Source organism: Lactuca sativa, chromosome 6 (genome assembly GCF_002870075.4).
Source record: "Lactuca sativa cultivar Salinas chromosome 6, Lsat_Salinas_v11, whole genome shotgun sequence".
Classification (NCBI taxonomy): domain Eukaryota; kingdom Viridiplantae; phylum Streptophyta; class Magnoliopsida; order Asterales; family Asteraceae; genus Lactuca; species Lactuca sativa.
The window spans coordinates 94,719,177-94,739,038 of NC_056628.2; positions in this window are offsets into that span (position 1 = coordinate 94,719,177).

Here is a 19,862-nt window from a genome sequence, read left to right on the forward strand (position 1 = left end):
GTGGCATCCCTTTCATGTGCCCTAAAGTCAGCAATCTCTTGAGGAGTAGCAACTGTCTCATCAATCTCCTTAAGCTCCTTATCGAGGACATATTCTTTGTCCTCGTAGTGGGTAAGCATTCGGATGTTTCTGATCCATTCATTAAAGTTGGATCCATCAAAAGTGACTTTCCCACACAAGTTCATAAGGGTAAAGGAGCCATTAGGATTAGATCCAGAAGCAGCAGTGTTTGCAGACATCTGAAGAGAAGGACAAATTTAGTTTAGATATAGAGATAGTCCTTAATAAAACACCCAAATGTAGTATTAAGGCTAGGAACCAATCACAATATATTATACTTAGAAGAGGTATGTCGTAATCTAAGTAATAACATATTTGAAAGGTAGGTGAATGACGATTCACCAATTTCCACCAAAGACAAAATATTAAAATATTTTAATTTGGTTCTTAGAAACTCCTAGATTCTTTTGAGATTCAATGAACTTTTCAAAGGCATGTTTCAATCTCGAGTGTGCCCTCCATGTTTTGTGACTGGGATGCCGAGGATCACAAAACGAGGTGTGAAGTAACCATGCAAATTACTTGGTACCCTTAATGTATTACCCCTCAATCGATGTGCCGGTTAACCACACACGCTCCACCGATACTATGATAAACATTAAGTCACCCTTTACCTACCTTGTTAAGTTCAAGTTAGTGTGTCGGTTAACCACACACGCTCCACTAACGACTTAGACAAAGTGTAAAGTGTAATTTCATGGATTAACACCTTATTCACATTTTTCCTAAAGTAACTAAGATTGGTAATTTAATAAAACATTTAGTTACTTTATAATATTCATCATACTTTTAATGAGAGTTTATAAGTCCTTATCCTACCCGTTCGGCTAACGACCCTCCACCAGTCAAGCAAGCGGTGGGTGAGAGTGGACACCCATTAAGTTGCCATTTTATAGGCAACAACCTTATACCCACCTTATAGACTAGCTTCGTGAATGAGGCGTACTAGCGGTAAGACGACTTTGATCTTATACATATATATATATATTATTAACTTATAATATTATAAGTATAAGGGTTGAATTTTAACCTTTAAAATTCTAAGGGTTGGAACTAAAGTTTTAATCAAGACTTTACTTGTTCCAAAACTTGAGGGCAAGTTTTGTAAACTTTCAAAACTTTTCATTTCTTGTAACTTATGAATTAATTAGAGTATTAAAAATGAAGACTATTCATTTTTATAACCCATGTGTTCTTTTAATGGTTTTAAAAACAAAGTGACTTTTGGTTTTCCATAACTTGAGGACAAGTTATGGACTCCATTAAAACACATAATGATCATGAATTAATCTACCACATAGGTTACAAATAATTCATATGATCATCTAAACATCATAAGATCAAGAACATGAATATGAACACTTTCATGAATCAAAAATTACACTTAAAACTTGTAATTTTGATGATTTGTCATTGTAAATGGATTAACATGAACATTACACCAACTAAAACAAGTTTTAAAACACTAAAACAGTTTAGGGTAATGTTCCTAGTCCATTTCCAGCAACAAAAATCAAAATTTTGAAAACTGCAGCCTCTACTCGTCGATTGCATGAACTGACTCAACAAGTAGCTTGCATTTGGTCATGGACTCGTCGAGTCCCCCCATGGACTCGGCGAGTTCATACGAGCAGAAAGCAGAAAACTCGATTTTTCAAGCAGTTTGCACAAAAATCAAACAAGCAAGCCTAGGCTCTGATACCACTGATGGGTTTTGAGCATTCTAACACTTCCTAAGTGTACATGCAACCCTAATAACCTTGGATCTATGTTTGTCTAATAATCATGCAAAGTTGTTTTCCAAGGTTATGAAGCTATCTAGCATACATGGGGTACAATTTTCTTTGTATAAAAGATAGAACTACATACCTTGTTGATGAAAGTGTTCCTTGAAACCTTGTGAGCCTAGCACCTCAAGTGTGATGCCTCAAATGCTTCACACAACACCAAATGCAAAGAATAAACTTGAGAGAATACTCTAACACATGCAAAATCGGCCAAGCCCTCTTGTTTCTTAGTGTAACCGATTTTGGGGAGAGTTACATTGCTTATATAGTGTGTGAAATTAGGTAAACCCTAATGTTACATGACTCTTTATTTCTTGATCCATGGGTTAACTCCATGGATCATCCATGGAGCATCCTATGGGTGGAACCCAACTTGATAATCCATGGAGCCTCTTAGCGCACTATATAAGATATGGAAAATTTACATAATCTACCCATATATTTAATTAGTTATCTTTTGATCACTTAATTAATTCTAAATTAATTCTTGATCAAAACTAATTAAATAATATTATTAATATATTAGAACTTATAATATATTAATAAACCATATGTGTTATTTCCCTCATTTAGTTTATTTAATTGCATGGTGTCATGCAACCCAAATGGACCATGCCGGGTCGGGTCAAGTACTTACCAGAAATAGTTATGGACTTAGACACCTTATCCAACAGAACTCGCTAAGCTTTAGTTTATAGTTTGATTTTATGGTTTCAGGTACTTCAGATGACAGGGGCAAGGCGAAGGCTTGATCGTGCACATCATCCTGGATTTTGATATGTTTTATGATTACGGGATACTTTGATTCATAATTATGACTTTTGCAAACTTGTTTTGTAAAACTTATGGATTTTGGAGTGGTTTTAACAATGAAAAATTTTTCCTTGATTTTTGGGATGTTACAGTTAACTTTGACTTTGACCGTTGACTTTTAGACCAAGTTTGACTTTAGGTCAATCTGATGATTTTGGGCAGTATTTTAAGAATCTGTCCCTGATTATTGTATAGGTGGCCGACAGTACCAGTTCTTGGATTGTGAGAGTAGTGTTGTTATCTGCTAGACTGCAAAGTGAGTTTTGTCATTATACTTTGTACTGCAGTATGTATCCTTATGTGTAGGATGTTGATATGATGTAGTGATATGTTCGATTGGTAGATCTATTATGATTATATGTATTATTGTCTATTGTTTGTTTGTTTATTTATGTGCATATGTCGACATATCGTGGTTGGTTAGGTAGAGGCGGTCCTACTTTGTGATGTAGGCCAAGATACTCGGGTTGTCCAATGTACTATAGGCCTTACAAGGCGGTCCAGTTAGACTTTAATCCCAAGGGAATGGTCCAGTTACTGTAGGCCTTGCGAGGCGAGCTAGTAGAATGTAGGCTCGGTAGAGCGATCCAGGTATCCTGTAGGCCTTGTGAGGTGGTCCAGGGAGATTGTAGGCTCATGTGTGCATGCATTGTATGTGTATTGCTATGTGAGGTATTTTGGGGGAACTCACTAACCTTTGGCTTACAGTTGTGGATTTAAATGTTTTCAAGTACTTTAGATGATCGGGGTAAGGCGAAGGCGTAATCTTACATATCCTCCTACTGATTTATGTCTTGAGATATTATTTTGATACTATGATATCTATGGATTTGTTTTGAAAACAATGTTTGATTATCTTATGGTTTTATAAAATGTCTTTTAAAAATGAATTTTTTTGTCACAATTTCCAGGATGTTATGGAATTACTTATCCTTATGTGTTAATTCATTAAGACATATACTTAACTCCATTTCAATCACTATATCACCAATTAGTATGTTATAACTTCAATTATAAGTCACTTATACATGAATTCATTTTTCACAACAAACTGGATATACTCCACGAAGAAGTCATATATATGACTTAATTTATTAAGATATAAGTCCATTTTCACTTATATCAAAATTCATCAAAAATAGGGTACTTGGTCTTCTTCACCAATTTCAATATATAGGTAGAATTTCACCATAACAATCTTGGAAAAATGTTACACAACACTCTATTCTTCCTTAATCATCATAATTTCTAACATTTAAGATCATATAGGAATCAGGGTTCATGAACCCTTTCCAGTTTCACTAGCAAATTATGAGATTACTCAAGGAAAGAAAAAACTTACTCATAATCCAAGATGCAGAAGTTTAGTTCTTGGTCTCCCTTTTGATTCCTCTTGATAATCTTCAAGTTTGAGCTTAAAATTGATAAAAATCTCCCTATCTGGCCTCTAGAACATATGTGTGAAGTATGGGGTAAAAATATCGAGTTTAGCTCTTAAAACCCATATTATTATTTTTTATTTCTGTTGCGTGTACGCGTCGTGCACTTCACATGGACGCGTTGCGATTTTGCATCACTTTTGTCTTAACTTCGGACGGTCATAACTTCTTCATACGAAATTGGATTTTAATGATTTTTATAGCAACGTGTTCGTATCGAGTTAACTTGAAATGACCGAAAAATACAACAAATTTTAAATTTTTCAAAAACAACTCGATTCCATTAAATCATTACAAAAAGGTTTTCAATACAAAATATTTAGCGTATTCCCAGAATCACATTACTACAAAATCATGAGGAGCGGTACGATCACGCCTTCGCCTTGCCACGGTCTCCTAAAGAACCTGAAAAACATAAAACCACAACTGTAAGCCCGAAAGCTTAGTGAGATATCCCCAAAATACCAACCACTTATACCATACACGCATAACATGCCACAACATATCTGATCACAGAACAGCCATGCACTTCGGGTCTACTGTGTGACTGGTCCGCCGCACCGGCCTACAGTCCACCTGGTCCACCCTCTGAGTCTAGCCATAAACCTCGAGTCTACAGTGTGATTGGTCCGCCCGCACCGGGCCTTCAATCCACCTGGTCCATTCTCTGAGTCTACATTATGACTGGTCTGCCCGCACCGGGCCTTCAGTCGGCCTGGTCCACTCTCCGAGCCTCGGCACGTCTGGTCCGCCCTCTTAGGGCCTACAGCCTATCCAGACCGCTCGCTGAGCCTTCGGAACAACCGGTCCGCCCAGGGTATCTTGGCCTACAGCACAAAGAAGGACCCTCCTCAACCCAACTCCAGTCCAAACAACCATGTGCACATATACATACAATCATATAGCAATTCACAGTCAACAAGCAGATCAAACAGATCACATAACATATCATCATCCTAACCAGGATACCGACCTAACAGGTCACTAGCATAGCATCTCCCTATCTCTCAAGATATCGATCTCAATCAGGTCTCTAACATATACCATCCTAGCTCTCAGGATGCAAACATATCAAAGCAGTAACATAACAACAACTACCCGGATCTCAATCCGATAAGGGCCGGCCTTGGTGCCTTAGACCCTGTTGATATAGTGAGGATAACTCACCTCGAAACTGCCGGCTGAAAGGATAAGATCCCGCTGCTCCAAATTCCGACACGAACTCCTCCACTGAACACCAAAACACTCAACTCAATAAATACCCTTAATTACCAAAATACCCAGAAGACAATTACTCAACCCTTTGACAAGGTCAAAGTCAACCCTTGACTGACTCTACTCGCCGAGTCAACCCGATGACTCGCCGAGTCCCCAAGCTCAAGACTTCCCTTCAATCCGCGACCTAACTCGCCGAGTCACCCCGAGACTCGCCGAGTCCAACAACTCTGAGTCCACTCGCACACAACTCACCGAGTCATCCCTTGACTCACCGATTCTCGACTAGACCAGAAAATATTGGGACTCTTCGGCAAGACTCGCCGAGTCAAAGAACAGACTCGCCGAGTCTAAGGTTATCTTCAACCTACTCGCCGAGTTGTTCATACAACTTGTTGAGTTCCAGGCCATCTTCATCCAACTCGCCGAGTTGTTCTTCCAACTCGTCGAGTTCTAGCTCATCTTCAAGCAACTCGTCGAGTCCACCTATGTGACTCGCCGAGTACTACCGGTCTGAATCCACACAGAAGCACTCCAGGGCATGCAATTGATCCAAAACATAGATCTAGCCTCCTACAACCCATCTATCACGTAAAGTGGCAAACTTTACGTGAATCCAAAGAGATCTAGGCCTTTAACACTTTAGGGCTAGGGTTTGGGACATGATAGCTTCACTACACACTTGAACACAGGGACTTTCAGGCATTCCAACCCTTCTCCATTCCAGATCTGAGGTAGCAACCTCAGATCTAACCTCTAAACTCCAAAACACCAAAAGATAAGCTCCCCACAAACCCCATAATGATGAATCCATAAGAATAACAGCCCAAGGACGAGATATTACCTCAAAAGAATGCCCCAACTGCAATGGAACTCGAATCCAAGCAAAGCCCCTTGCTCCAAGCCTCCTACCCTTCAAGATTTCCTCAACAATTGCTTCTCCAAGCTTCCCAATGCAATATGATCACTCACACACGAAGGCTAAGGGTTTCTGGACTTGAGGATGAGTAAAGAGGCTGGGGAATGAATGTTATGTTCTTTATATAGAGCTCAACCCCGAGAATTAGAGTTTTCTCCACTCAGCGCCTACTCGCCGAGTCCACCTTACTGACTCGTCGAGTCGGCCACTTAACACGCGACCAAGTCGTGACTCTACTCGCCGAGTCCACCCATAGACTCGCCGAGTTCCCATTCCAATTTTTTTTCTTTTAGCCCTTCAACTATACTCTTTGCTATTCCAGGATGTTACATAACTACAACTTTCTTTTACATTAATTTTGCTAGAAAGCATTATATTGTTGCTTATAATCTCTTAAATGAAAGGATATACATTATTCATTATTAAAACTACACACCAACACATATTTTACATTCACCAATTCGCATACTCTGAAAAAACACATGTCTTAACCGTCTATTTAACTCATAAAGATGTTACAATTCTCCCCCACTTAAATTAGGCTTCGTCCTCGAAGCCTACGGCAACTCAACTCCAAAATACTCCCACGACGCGCCACCTGGCCCTAACCGGACCAGGTTCCTCAAGGCATAACCATCGAAACTCGAACTCATTTCCTCTTTCCTTGCGGTGTTCTGACTACCGTCTCAAACCGGGCACCGACTGTACCCTCTGATAATCACACTCAACAATCGAGAATTACCCAAGATGCATCACTGCTCCAAATCACAACCATCACTCGACCCATATGAGTTAGAAGATAACTATGCACCACCGGATTCCCGATCCGAATCCAACTCTAATCATTCTGCTGACAGAAAGACACATTTTTCAGAGCAACTCCCATGAGTTCTCTGATGGGTTTTGAGCATTCTAACACTTCCTAAGTGTACATGCAACCCTAATAACCTTGGATCTATGTTTGTCTAATTATCATGCAAAGTTGAATTCCAAGGTTATATTCCTATCTAGCATACATGGGGAACAATTTTGACTTGAATCATAGATAGAATAACTTACCTTGTTGTTGCTTGTGTTCCTTGAAACCTTGTGAGCCTAGCACCCCAAGTGTGATGCCTCAAATGCTTCACACAACACCAAATGCTCTTGGAAAGACTCTTGAGATAATACACACTTCTCAAAATCGGCCAAGCCCTCTAGTTTCTCATGTCTAGCCTTGTCTACCCAATTTTGTGGAGAATGGGACTCTTATATAGTGTTGACACATCTAGGGTTACACCATGTAAACCCTAATGTGTCATGACTCTTCATTTCCATGACCCATGGGTTTGTAACTCCCATGGAGCATCCATGGAGCATCCTATGGGTAGAACCCAACTTGATAATCCATGGAGCCTCTTAGCCCACTATACAAGATATGAATGATTTACATAATCAACCCATATATTTAATTAGTTATCCTTTGATCACTTAATTAATTCCAAATTAATTCTTTGATCAACTAATCAAATAATATTATTAATATATTAGAACTTATAATATATTAATAATCTCCAAGTGTTATTTCTCTCATTTAGTCTATCCAATTGCATGGTGCCATGCAACCCAAATGGACCATGCCGGGTCGGGTCAAGTACAAGCCCGAAATAGTTATGGACTTAGACACCTTATCCAACAGTCTCCCACTTGGATAAGTCTAATAACTATATCTCTAGTACTTCAGGAACCGACCGGCAATCGTAGCTCTTTCAAGGTCTCTCGAAACTGAGAAGATGATGGTACGCCATTTAAGATAAGTGATCATATAATCCTCTGTTCTAGATATCAGCCGGACAAATACATGGAACATTGTCTTGCTTATTGTCCAGCATTTGTTTCCCGATTTCCGATTTGTTTGACATAGAACTTAATTGAACACTTCAACTTAGTTCTGACCGGGCCCGGTACATGGGTCAAAACAAAATCATCGAGGGGCCCAGATACCAGCTTCTAATCCAAGAAGGAACAGATAAACTTCGACTCATATGTTTGTTCTACCACTTATTAAATTACACACAAAAGTACGTTTTATAACATCGAGTTACCAATGCGGTTTCGTACAGTCAATGCATAACCAACTTGTAAGTAACAAATCATATCTCTAGGTTTGAAGACTTATATGATATTACCGTCTCACGATCACTCGAGATAGAATTCCATGAAGTGATTCCAGTGAGCGTGGGTTGAGTCCAATGCTCAGAACTTATGAGCACTCATGATTGTTGTAGCCTTGTCCAAGACCTCTACAACCAAACATGACAGTCTTGATTCATATCTACTTCCAACATATGACCGACTGTGGAGGTTTGAATAATATGTTATACCAAACAAAAATTATTCTGGAAGTCAAAACATGCAAAAGAAATATAGTAAACGATTGACAAGAGATAGCAACACTTTACTCATAAATAAAACACCTTTTATTCATCATCAAATGTCAATTACACTTTACAAATTTCCGGGTTATCTAACTACTAAAACTTATATCATCCTTCAGCCCTATGCTCCGAGCATGCTGAAGATGCTTAACCCTACTCAGTCCCTTCGTGAGGGGATCTGCTGGGTTCTCATCCGATGATACCCTCTTTGCCACGAGGAGTCCTTCTTCGATCCGATGTCTAATGAAATGGTATTTTCTATCGATGTGTCTGGATCTCCCATGATCCCTTGGTTCCTTAGCTAAGGCAACAGCACTTTCACTATCACAGAAAATTTCCATTGGCTCTTTAATAGCTGGTACAACTCCAAGGTCTCCAATGAAGTTCTTCAGCCATATCGCTTCCTTTGCTGCTTCGCTAGCTGCAATATACTCTGATTCACAAGTAGAATCTGCCACTATCTCTTGCTTGGAACTCTTCCAAGAAATTGCTCCTCCGTTTAGGGTAAAGACCCAGCCCGACTGAGAGCGGAAATTATCCCTATCAGTCTGGAAGCTAGCATCACTATACCCTACAACTCTCAAGTTATCACTCCCACCGAGGGTAAGAACCCAGTCCTTAGTCCTCCGTAGGTACTTGAGGATATTCTTTACCGCAGTCCAGTGTGCCTTGCCAGGGTTCGCCTGATACCTGCTAACCATGCTCAAGGCAAAAGCTACATCGGGTCGAGTACACGTCATAGCATACATGATTGATCCTACAGCCGAAGCGTAAGGTGTTCGACTCATTTCTGCTATCTCAGCCTCAGTGCTAGGGCTTTGTGTCTTACTCAATCTGGTGTTACTCTGGATGGGTAACTCTCCTTTCTTGGAATCCTGCATGCTGAATCGCTTCAGCACTTTATCCAAGTAGGTACTCTGACTAAGTCCAATTAGTCTTTTACTCCGATCTCTCAAGATCCTTATCCCTAGAATATAGGTAGCTTCACCAAGGTCCTTCATAGCGAAACACTTCCCAAGCCATGACTTTACTTCCTGCAGGGTTGGAATGTCGTTTCCTATGAGTAGTATGTCATCCACATACAATACCAAAAAGCTAACTATACTCCCACTAGCCTTGACATACACACAAGATTCATCTTCACTCCTAGAAAAGCCAAATTCCTTGACCTTTTCATCAAAGCAAAGATTCCATCTGCGAGGTGCTTGCTTCAATCCATAAATGGATTTCTCAAGCTTACACACTCTATTAGGGTACTCGTTGCTGACAAAACCCTCTGGCTGACTCATGTAAACATCTTCAGCCAACTTTCCATTAAGGAAAGCGGTTTTGACATCCATCTGCCATATTTCATAGTCATGAAATGCAGCTATGGCTAACAGAACCCGAATAGACTTAATCTTGGCTACCGGAGAAAAGGTCTCATCATAATCCACTCCAGGAATTTGAGAGAAGCCCTTTGCAACCAGTCTAGCCTTATAAGTGTGTACTTTACCATCCATGTCGGTCTTCTTCTTGAAGACCCATTTGCACCCTACTGTCTTACGACCTGGTACGTTTTCAACCAAGTTCCAAACTTGATTGTCATACATGGATTGTATCTCGCTATCCATAGCCTCTTTCCATTTAGCAGACTCGGGGCCTGCCATGGCTTCCTCGTAGCTGTTAGGGTCATCTTGACTTACTAGTGTTTCATCACTAATAAGTGTCTCACCTTCTGCAGTAATATGGAATCCATAGTAATGCTCAGGTGCACTCCTAACTCTCGTGGAACGTCTCAGAGGTACAGATTTGTCAATTTGCTCAACAGGAGTTTCCTCCTCAAGTTGAGGGCTAGAGTTTGAAGTTCCTTCACCGCTTGATTCTTGAATTTCTTCAAGATCAATTTGCCTCCCACTGTCTCCTTGGCTTATAAACTCTCTTTCTCGAAAGACTCCTCTTCTTGCTACAAAGACCACATTGTCACTAGGTCTGTAGAAGAGGTAACCAAAGGATCGTTGTGGGTAACCGATGAAAATACACCTCTCGCTTCGAGGTTCGAGCTTATCATGAGTCTCGCGTCTCACGAAAGCCTCACAACCCCAAATCTTGATGTGGTCTAGTTTAGGTACTTTACCAGTCCACATCTCGTGAAGAGTTTTGGCAACTTTCTTTGTAGGGACTAGATTAAGAATATGGGCGGCAGTCTCTAAGGCATACCCCCAGAATGAGATTGGTAGCGAAGCTCGACTCATCATGGAACGAACCATGTCCAACAAGGTTCGATTACGCCTCTCAACCACACCATTCAACTGTGGTGTCCTGGGAGGTGTCAATTGTGAGACTATCCCACATTCCCTTAGATAGTCGAGGAACTCTGAACTAAGATACTCACCACCACGATCGGATCGAAGAATCTTAATATTCCTGCCCAATTGATTCTCGACTTCCTGTTTAAATTCCTTAAACCTCTCGAAAGTCTCTGACTTATGCTTGATCAAGTAGACATATCCATATCTACTATAATCATCAGTAAAAGTCAAATAATAACGATTAGCATCCCTTGTGGCATGTTTGAATGGTCCACACACATCCGTGTGTATAAGGTCCAACAAACCTTCACCCCTCTCACACGAACCTGTGAAGGGTGACTTTGTCATTTTTCCAAGTAAGCATGATTCGCAACTATCATCTGACTTTAGGTCAAACGACTCCAAGACTCCATCTTTTTGGAGTTGGCCTATGTGCTTCTTGCTTATATGTCCAAGACGACAATGCCATAATGATGCTTTATCCAAGTTATTATTAGTAGAATCAATACACAAAACATTATTTCCTAAGTTATCAACAACAGATACAGCTTCATACACACCATCACAAGGTAATGCTTTAAAATAAAGAACATTATTAAAAAAAGCATCAATAGAACCAACTTCATTATTAAATGAAAAGGTAAACCCTTGTTTGTACAAAGCATGAAAGGAAATAATATTTCTTGCCATTCCTGGCGAATAACAACACTTATTCAAATCTAAACTAAACCCACTACTTAGCGATAAAGTATAAACTCCAATCTTGGTAACAGGTATAGCTTTCCTATTCCCCATGATCAAGTTTATCCTTCCTTGCTCCACATCCTCACTTCTTCTTAGTCCCTGCAAGTCACAACAAATGTGAATACCACACCCGGTATCAAGGACCCAAGAATTAGAATGGGGTGAGTTATTAGAAATGATAGTGTAAATACCTGCATGGTTGGGTTTAACTTTCCCATCCTTCACATATTGCTGGTATTTTGGGCAGTTCCGCTTCCAATGAGCTTTTTCATGGCAATAGAAGCATTCAGCCTCTTTTGGGTCAGAAAAAGGAGTAATGAAACCTTTCTTGGTTCCACTTGAAGAAGAGCCATCAAGGGTCCGAGCCTTGGTACCCTTCGAAGATCTCTTTCTCTTCCTCCATCGATTCTTCCCAATTGCCAAAACCGGAGTAGAGTTTTGAGTAGGAGTGATAGCAACCGACTTCCCCTTAAGACCTGATTCTGCGGTCTTGAGAAGTCCCTGAAGTTTGCTGAGTGTGACTTCTTCCTTGTTCATGTGATATGTCATGCGGAATTGATCATAGCACGATGGTAAGGAATGCAAAATAATATCTATTGCAAGATCCTCCGGGAAGTTCACATTAAGCTTCAGCAAACGATCCACATACCTTTGCATTTTTTGCATGTGGCTCGTGACGGATTCCCCGTCCTTCATCATGGTTGTTATCATGGAGCAGATGATTTCATACCTCTCTTGTCGTGCACTTTGATGGTATCTTTCCATCAAATCTTGGTGCATGTCATAAGGGTAGAAATCCTCATAAGACTTTTGGAGTTCCGCTGTCATCGTGGCCATCATGATGCAAGCCACTTTCGTAGCATCCCTTTCATGTGCCCGAAATTCAGCGATCTCCTGAGGAGTTGCAGTGGACTCATCAATCTCCTTAAGCTCCTTGTCAAGGACATATTCTTTGTCCTCGTAGCGGGTAATCATCCTGATGTTTCTGATCCACTCATTGAAGTTGGATCCATCAAAGGTGACTTTCCCACACAAGTTCATAAGGGTAAAGGAGCCATTAGGATTAGAGCCAGAAGCATTGTTGAAAGACATCTGAAGGAAAGAGGACAAGATTAGTTTAGATAAGAGAGTCCTTAATAAAACACCCAAATGTAATATTAAGGCTAGGATCCAATCACAATATAATATAACTTAGAAGAGGTATGCCGTAATCTAAGCTATATCATATTTGAAAGGTAGGTGAATGACGATTCACCAATTTCCACCACGAAAACCGCAATATTTTAGTATTAGGTTTTTGAATGGTTCTTAGAAATTCCTAGATTCTTTGAGATTCAATGAACTTTTCAAAGGCATGTTTCAATCTCGAGTGTGCCCTCCAAGTTTTGTGACTGGGATACCGAGGATCACAAAACGAGGTGTGAAGTAACCATGCAAATCACTTGGTACCCTTAAAGTTTATCACTCAATCGATGTGCCGGTTAACCACACACGCTCCATCGATACTATAATAAACCCTAAGTCACCCTTTACCTACCTTGTTAAGTCCAAGTTAGTGTGCCGGTTAACCACACACGCTCCACCAACGACTTAATCAAAGTGTAAAGTGTAATTTCATGGAATAGCACCTTATTCACATTTTTCCTAAAGTAACTAAGATTGGGAATTTAATAAAACATTTAGTTACTTTATAATATTCATCATACTTTGAATGAGAATTAATAAGTCCTTGTCTTACCCATTCGGCTAACGACCCTCCACCGATCAAGCAAGCGGTGGGTGAGAGTGGACATCCATTAAGTCACCATTTTATAGGCAACAACCTTATACCCACCTTATAGACCGGCTTCGTGAATGAGGCGTACTAGCGGTAAGACGACTTTGTTCTTATACATATATATATATAATTATTAAATCATAATAATATAAGTATAAGGGTTGAATTTTAACTTTTAAAATTCTAGGGGTTGGAACTAAAGTTTTAACTTAACTTTACTTGTTCCAAAACTTGAGGGCAAGTTTTGTAAACTTTCAAAACTTTTCATTTCTTGTAACTTATGAGTTTAATAGAGTAATAAAATGAGGACTTTTCATTTTTCCTAACTCTTGTGTTCTTTTAATGGTTTTTAATCCAAGAGACTTTTGGTTTTCCATAACTTGAGGACAAGTTATGGACTCCATTATAACACATTATGATCATGAATTAATCTACCACATAGGTTACAAATAATTCCTATGATCATCTAAACATCATAAGAACAAGAATATGAATATGAACACTTTCAAGAATCAAAATCACATTTAATCTTTGTAATTTTGATAACTAGTTGTTGTAAATGAATTAGAAAACACATTACACCTTCTAAAATAAGTTTTCAAGTACCAAAACATTTTAGGGTAATGATTCTAATCCATTTCCAGCAACTCAAGTCGAAATTCTGCACTCTGTCGACCCTACTCGCCGAGTGCATAAATCTACTCGCCGAGTAGGTTGAAGATACACATGAACTCGACGAGTCCTCCCCATGGACTCGCCGAGTCCATCAGTCAGACAGCAAGATTTTCGACTTTCTTCAACTTTTAAGCACAAATAACAAACAAACAAGCCTAGGCTCTGATACCACTGATGGGTTTTGAGCATTCTAACACTTCCTAAGTGTACATGCAACCCTAATAACCTTGGATCTATGTTTGTCTAATTATCATGCAAAGTTGAATTCCAAGGTTATATTCCTATCTAGCATACATGGGGAACAATTTTGACTTGAATCATAGATAGAATAACTTACCTTGTTGTTGCTTGTGTTCCTTGAAACCTTGTGAGCCTAGCACCCCAAGTGTGATGCCTCAAATGCTTCACACAACACCAAATGCTCTTGGAAAGACTCTTGAGATAATACACACTTCTCAAAATCGGCCAAGCCCTCTAGTTTCTCATGTCTAGCCTTGTCTAGCCAATTTTGTGGAGAATGGGACTCTTATATAGTGTTGACACATCTAGGGTTACACCATGTAAACCCTAATGTGTCATGACTCTTCATTTCCATGATCCATGGGTTTGTAACTCCCATGGAGCATCCATGGAGCATCCTATGGGTAGAACCCAACTTGATAATCCATGGAGCCTCTTAGCCCACTATACAAGATATGAATGATTTACATAATCAACCCATATATTTAATTAGTTATCCTTTGATCACTTAATTAATTCCAAATTAATTCTTTGATCAACTAATCAAATAATATTATTAATATATTAGAACTTATAATATATTAATAATCTCCAAGTGTTATTTCTCTCATTTAGTCTATCCAATTGCATGGTGCCATGCAACCCAAATGGACCATGCCGGGTCGGGTCAAGTACAAGCCCGAAATAGTTATGGACTTAGACACCTTATCCAACATTCTCCTCTTGCAATCACATACACATGCTGAACTAGCTCTAGCACCCTCAGGTTGGGAAAACCCGATACATTGATGATATCTCCAAACATCCCCCAGGATGAACCACTACTACGCACTCAACCCTTGATCAGAATCACACTAAGAGTCCAAGACTCTCTCCCTGCATCCCTTCCGAGCCTCTTGGCTCTACACCCGCGGAATTCCCTCCGCGACCTCAGCAGACATCCCAATCCGGATGTGACTCCATTCCACTGCCGCAAACATGCTGCTCAATAACCATACTCAAATCACTCTAATCATAACTCTGCTCTGCCGTTTTCACTTCCGTGAACTTGCACTCCCTCTCGGAGTTACACTCCTCTCTCATTCCTTACCAAGGAAATCCACTTGGCTGCCTTGTCACCACAACAAGTGCCACGGTGCTCACTCAACGCTGCACCACCCCTTTATAGCATAACCGCTATCCATGCAACACACATGCTCTGAATCTGCTCGCAAGGACTCTTGAGTCCATGCACCATCTCCACTAATCAAGATCAATACCCGGGGCCAGACCTCCTGATGTTAACACATCGCAACATACTCAATCCATCTCCTCAACCGGACTAGCAATACCTGCAGAGTCTTCAGCATGACTGGACCGCCCCACCAGGCCTTCAGCCAATCTGGACCACTCTCAGAACCTTCAGCCAATCTGGACCGCTCTCAGTGCCTTCAGTTTGGTTGGACCGTTCTCCGAGCCTTCGGCCTGACTGGTACGCCTACCGGCCTTCAGTCTATCCGGACCGCTCAACTAGCATTCATCATTCCGAGCTATCTCTCCTGGAAATCCTCCCATGCATACTGTTCTAACCCTTTAAGGGTTCCGAACTCTGTCTCAATCGCACATGCTCGATCCCGGCCTGCTCCCAGGCCCTCCACAATCGAATGCCCTAGGTCTGTATCCCGCCCCACATGCCTGCCACTTACTCGTACCAGCCTATACTCTTGACTGACAGAACCACTGCTGAAACCCAAGCAGCTAAGCACCCTCAAATACTCATCGATCTCTCGGAGAATTTTCCAATTCTCCCCCACTTAAAGCACTTATTAACAACCACCGGTCGCCATCACCGACCTCCCAGAACAGCTCTGCACAAAACCAACACTTACACGCGGACTGATTTACACAGGCATAAACAACCTTAACAAGATCCCACATCAACACTGATTAACCCGCTCGAAAGAAATTCAATCTGCATCTAACCACTCCTCAGAAAGCAGATGCTACCCGGCCTTCAAACCAATGCCAGGTTTCCACTAATAACCCTCATGAATGATAACCAACGAAATTCCCAATACAATAACCCATAACCAAACCACGACCCTCAAAACGACGAATACTGCATCGAAAGCCACACAAAGATACCAGCACATAAACAATACACCACAAATAATCACAAGATAACAAGATATCAAGAAAGAAACATACCCGCAGCTGCATCCGGCACTGCTCTGACCTCCTCTGCCGCAAGCTGATAAGCACGACCCTGAGCCCTTGGGGGCTCTGCTCCACCCTGTCCTCCACCTGTAATCCTCAAAGTGGCCGGTGCTGGAGCCTGCACCGGTCCCGCAGCAAGCTGTGGACAGTTGACCCTCAAATGTCCAACCCGATGACAATGATAACAAATCCTCAAATCCTGAACCGGCGCTGACTGTCGACAATCCCTCACATAGTGCCCCTCCTTTCCGCACTTGCGGCATGCACCACCGGACCTACAAACTCCGGTGTGACCCCTCCCACACTTCCCGCAAGTGTGGCTGCTCAGATCCCCCATTCTAACATCAACGGTCTTGGACCGTTTCGGCGCCGGCTACGACTGCACCGGTGCCTGCCTCAGCTCACGCAACTGCAACTCAATCTCTAACTCACGCCGCCTAGCGGCCTCCTGCAACTCCAACAAGGTCTCGCACCTCTGGGTAGACACAGACTGTCTGATATCCCTCTTGAGCATGCTCAGATATCGAGACATCTAAGCCTGCTCCGAAGCAAACTCTGGGCAAAACATTGCCCTCTCGGTGAACATCCTGGTGATCTCAGTCACCGACTCCGAACCCTGCTTCAGCTCAAGGAACTCTTGAGCCAATCTCTCCCTCTCAACTTGCGGAACATAACGAGTACTGAATATCTCCCTGAACTGATCCCATGAAACCGCAGCCCTCTACGCATCCGAATATGACCCCGTGGTCAATCTCCACCAATCCTTCGCCTCGAGCCTCAACAGGTTCAGAGCACACCTCACCCTCTGATCAGCAGGGCATGAACACGTGAAGAAACACCCCTCCACGTTCGATAACCACCTCATAGCAACAATCGGGTCCTGAACTCCATCAAAGGTGGGAGGCTTCGTATTGTCGAAGTCCCGATACTGAAAGCCCCGACCAGCTCCTCCCCCTACCGCTGCTACAGCTGATGTAGCCGCCGCGGCAGCCGTCTCTGCGAGAGCTGCATAGCGCTCATCAAAATACTCAACCATGGCGGTCTTGATCGGCCCAAACAGCTCCGGCAACTCAGCCCGGAACAACTCAGCAATCTCATCACGCAGGATCTCACGAATCCTCGCATCCAACTCACACGTGCTCATCTGACCGATAACCTCGGGCGGTACTGACCCGCCCAGAACTCCCTCTCCTGCTCCCGATCCTGATCCGGATCCACTCTCATCGTGCCTCAGAATCTGCATACTGAAAAACACCACACAAAATCTCAGACTCTTCCCATTATCCTGGGATCCAACTCTCTCACCCCAACCCTAAAGGTCATGGTTTCCCTGATACGCGTATGGGTCCTGTGCTTTCAGTAGTACGGGCCCATACTACCTTCCACACCTACCCATATTTGTATGAAGTACTACCACAACACCCTAGTGAAAACATGCATAATAACTCTCAACCCTCACCACTAGAGGAACTCTGAAAATCTCCCACAAGGAAACCCTAGGCTACAGGCATCACAAATCAGGCAACATTATCATGAAATCCTGAAGATCCCTAGCCTAACACTAGCATGCTGTTCTATCAAAGCTCAAAAAAAACAAATAACATGCATGGTATTTTGGGGTTACTTACTGGCTCCGGCTGATCGTACCTCCGCGTCCTCCTTTACTCATTTGAAAATCATTTTAAACTCTCTTTTGAAAACTCTCCTCGATTTGAGACTGGAGTCACACGAGTGTTCCTCCAATTCACTCAAACCAAGGCTCTGATACCAACTTGAAATGACCGAAAAATACAACAAATTTTAAATTTTTCAAAAAGAAATCGATTCCATTAAATCATTACAAAAAGGTTTTCAATACAAAACATTTAGCGTATTCCCAGAATCACATTACTACAAAATCATGAGAAGCGGTACGATCACGCCTTCGCCTTGCCACGGTCTCCTGAAGAACCTGAAAAACATAAAACCATAACGGTAAGCCCGAAAGCTTAGTGAGATATCCCCAAAATACCAACCACTTATACCATACACGCATAACATGCCACAACATATCTGATCACAGAACAGCCATGCACTTCGGGTCTACTGTGTGACTGGTCCGCCACACCGGCCTACAGTCCACCTGGTCCACCCTATGAGTCTAGCCATAAACCTCGAGTCTACAGTGTGATTGGTCCGCCCGCACCGGGCCTTCAATCCACCTGGTCCACTCTCCACATACATCGAGTCTGCAGTGTGATTGGTCCGCCCGCACCGGGCCTTCAATCCACCTGGTCCATTCTCTGAGTCTACAGTATGACTGGTCCGCCCGCACCGGGCCTTCAGTCGGCCTGGTCCACTCTCCGAGCCTCGGCACGTCTGGTCCGCCCTCTTGGGGCCTACAGCCTATTCGGACCGCTCGTTGGGCCTTCGGAACAACCGGTCCGCCCTGGGTATCTTGGCCTACAGCACAAAGCAGGACCCGCCTCAACCCAACTCCAGTCCAAACAACCATGTGCACATATACATACAATCATATAGCAATTCACAGTCAACAAGCAGATCAAACAGATCACATAACATATCATCATCCTAACCAGGATACCGACCTAACAGGTCACTATCATAGCATCTCCCTATCTCTCAAGATACCGATCTCGATCAGGTCTCTAACATATACCATCCTAGCTCTCAGGATGCAAACATATCAAAGCAGTAACATAACAACAACTACCCGGATCTCAATCCGATAAGGGCCGGCCTTGGTGCATTAGACCCTGTTGATATAGTGAGGATAACTCACCTCGAAACTGCCGGCTGAAAGGATAAGATCCCGCTGCTCCAAATTCCAACACGAACTCCTCCACTGAACACCAAAACACTCAACTCAATAAATACCCTTAATTACCAAAATACCCAGAAGACAATTGGTCAACCCTTTGACAAGGTCAAAGTCAACCCCTGACTGACTCTACTCGCCGAGTCAATCCGATGACTCGCCGAGTCCCCAAGCTCAGGACTTCCCTCAATCCGCGACCTAACTCGCCGAGTCACCCCGAGACTCGCCGAGTCCAACAATTCTGAGTCCACTCGCACACAACTCACTGAGTCATCCCTTGACTCACCGATTCTCGACTCGACCAGAAAATATTGGGACTCTTCGGCAAGACTCGCCGAGTCAAAGAACAGACTCGCCGAGTCTAAGGCTATCTTCAACCTACTCACCGAGTTGTTCATACAACTCGCCGAGTTCCAGGCCATCTTCATCCAACTCGTCGAGTTCCAGCTCATCTTCAAGCAACTCGTCGAG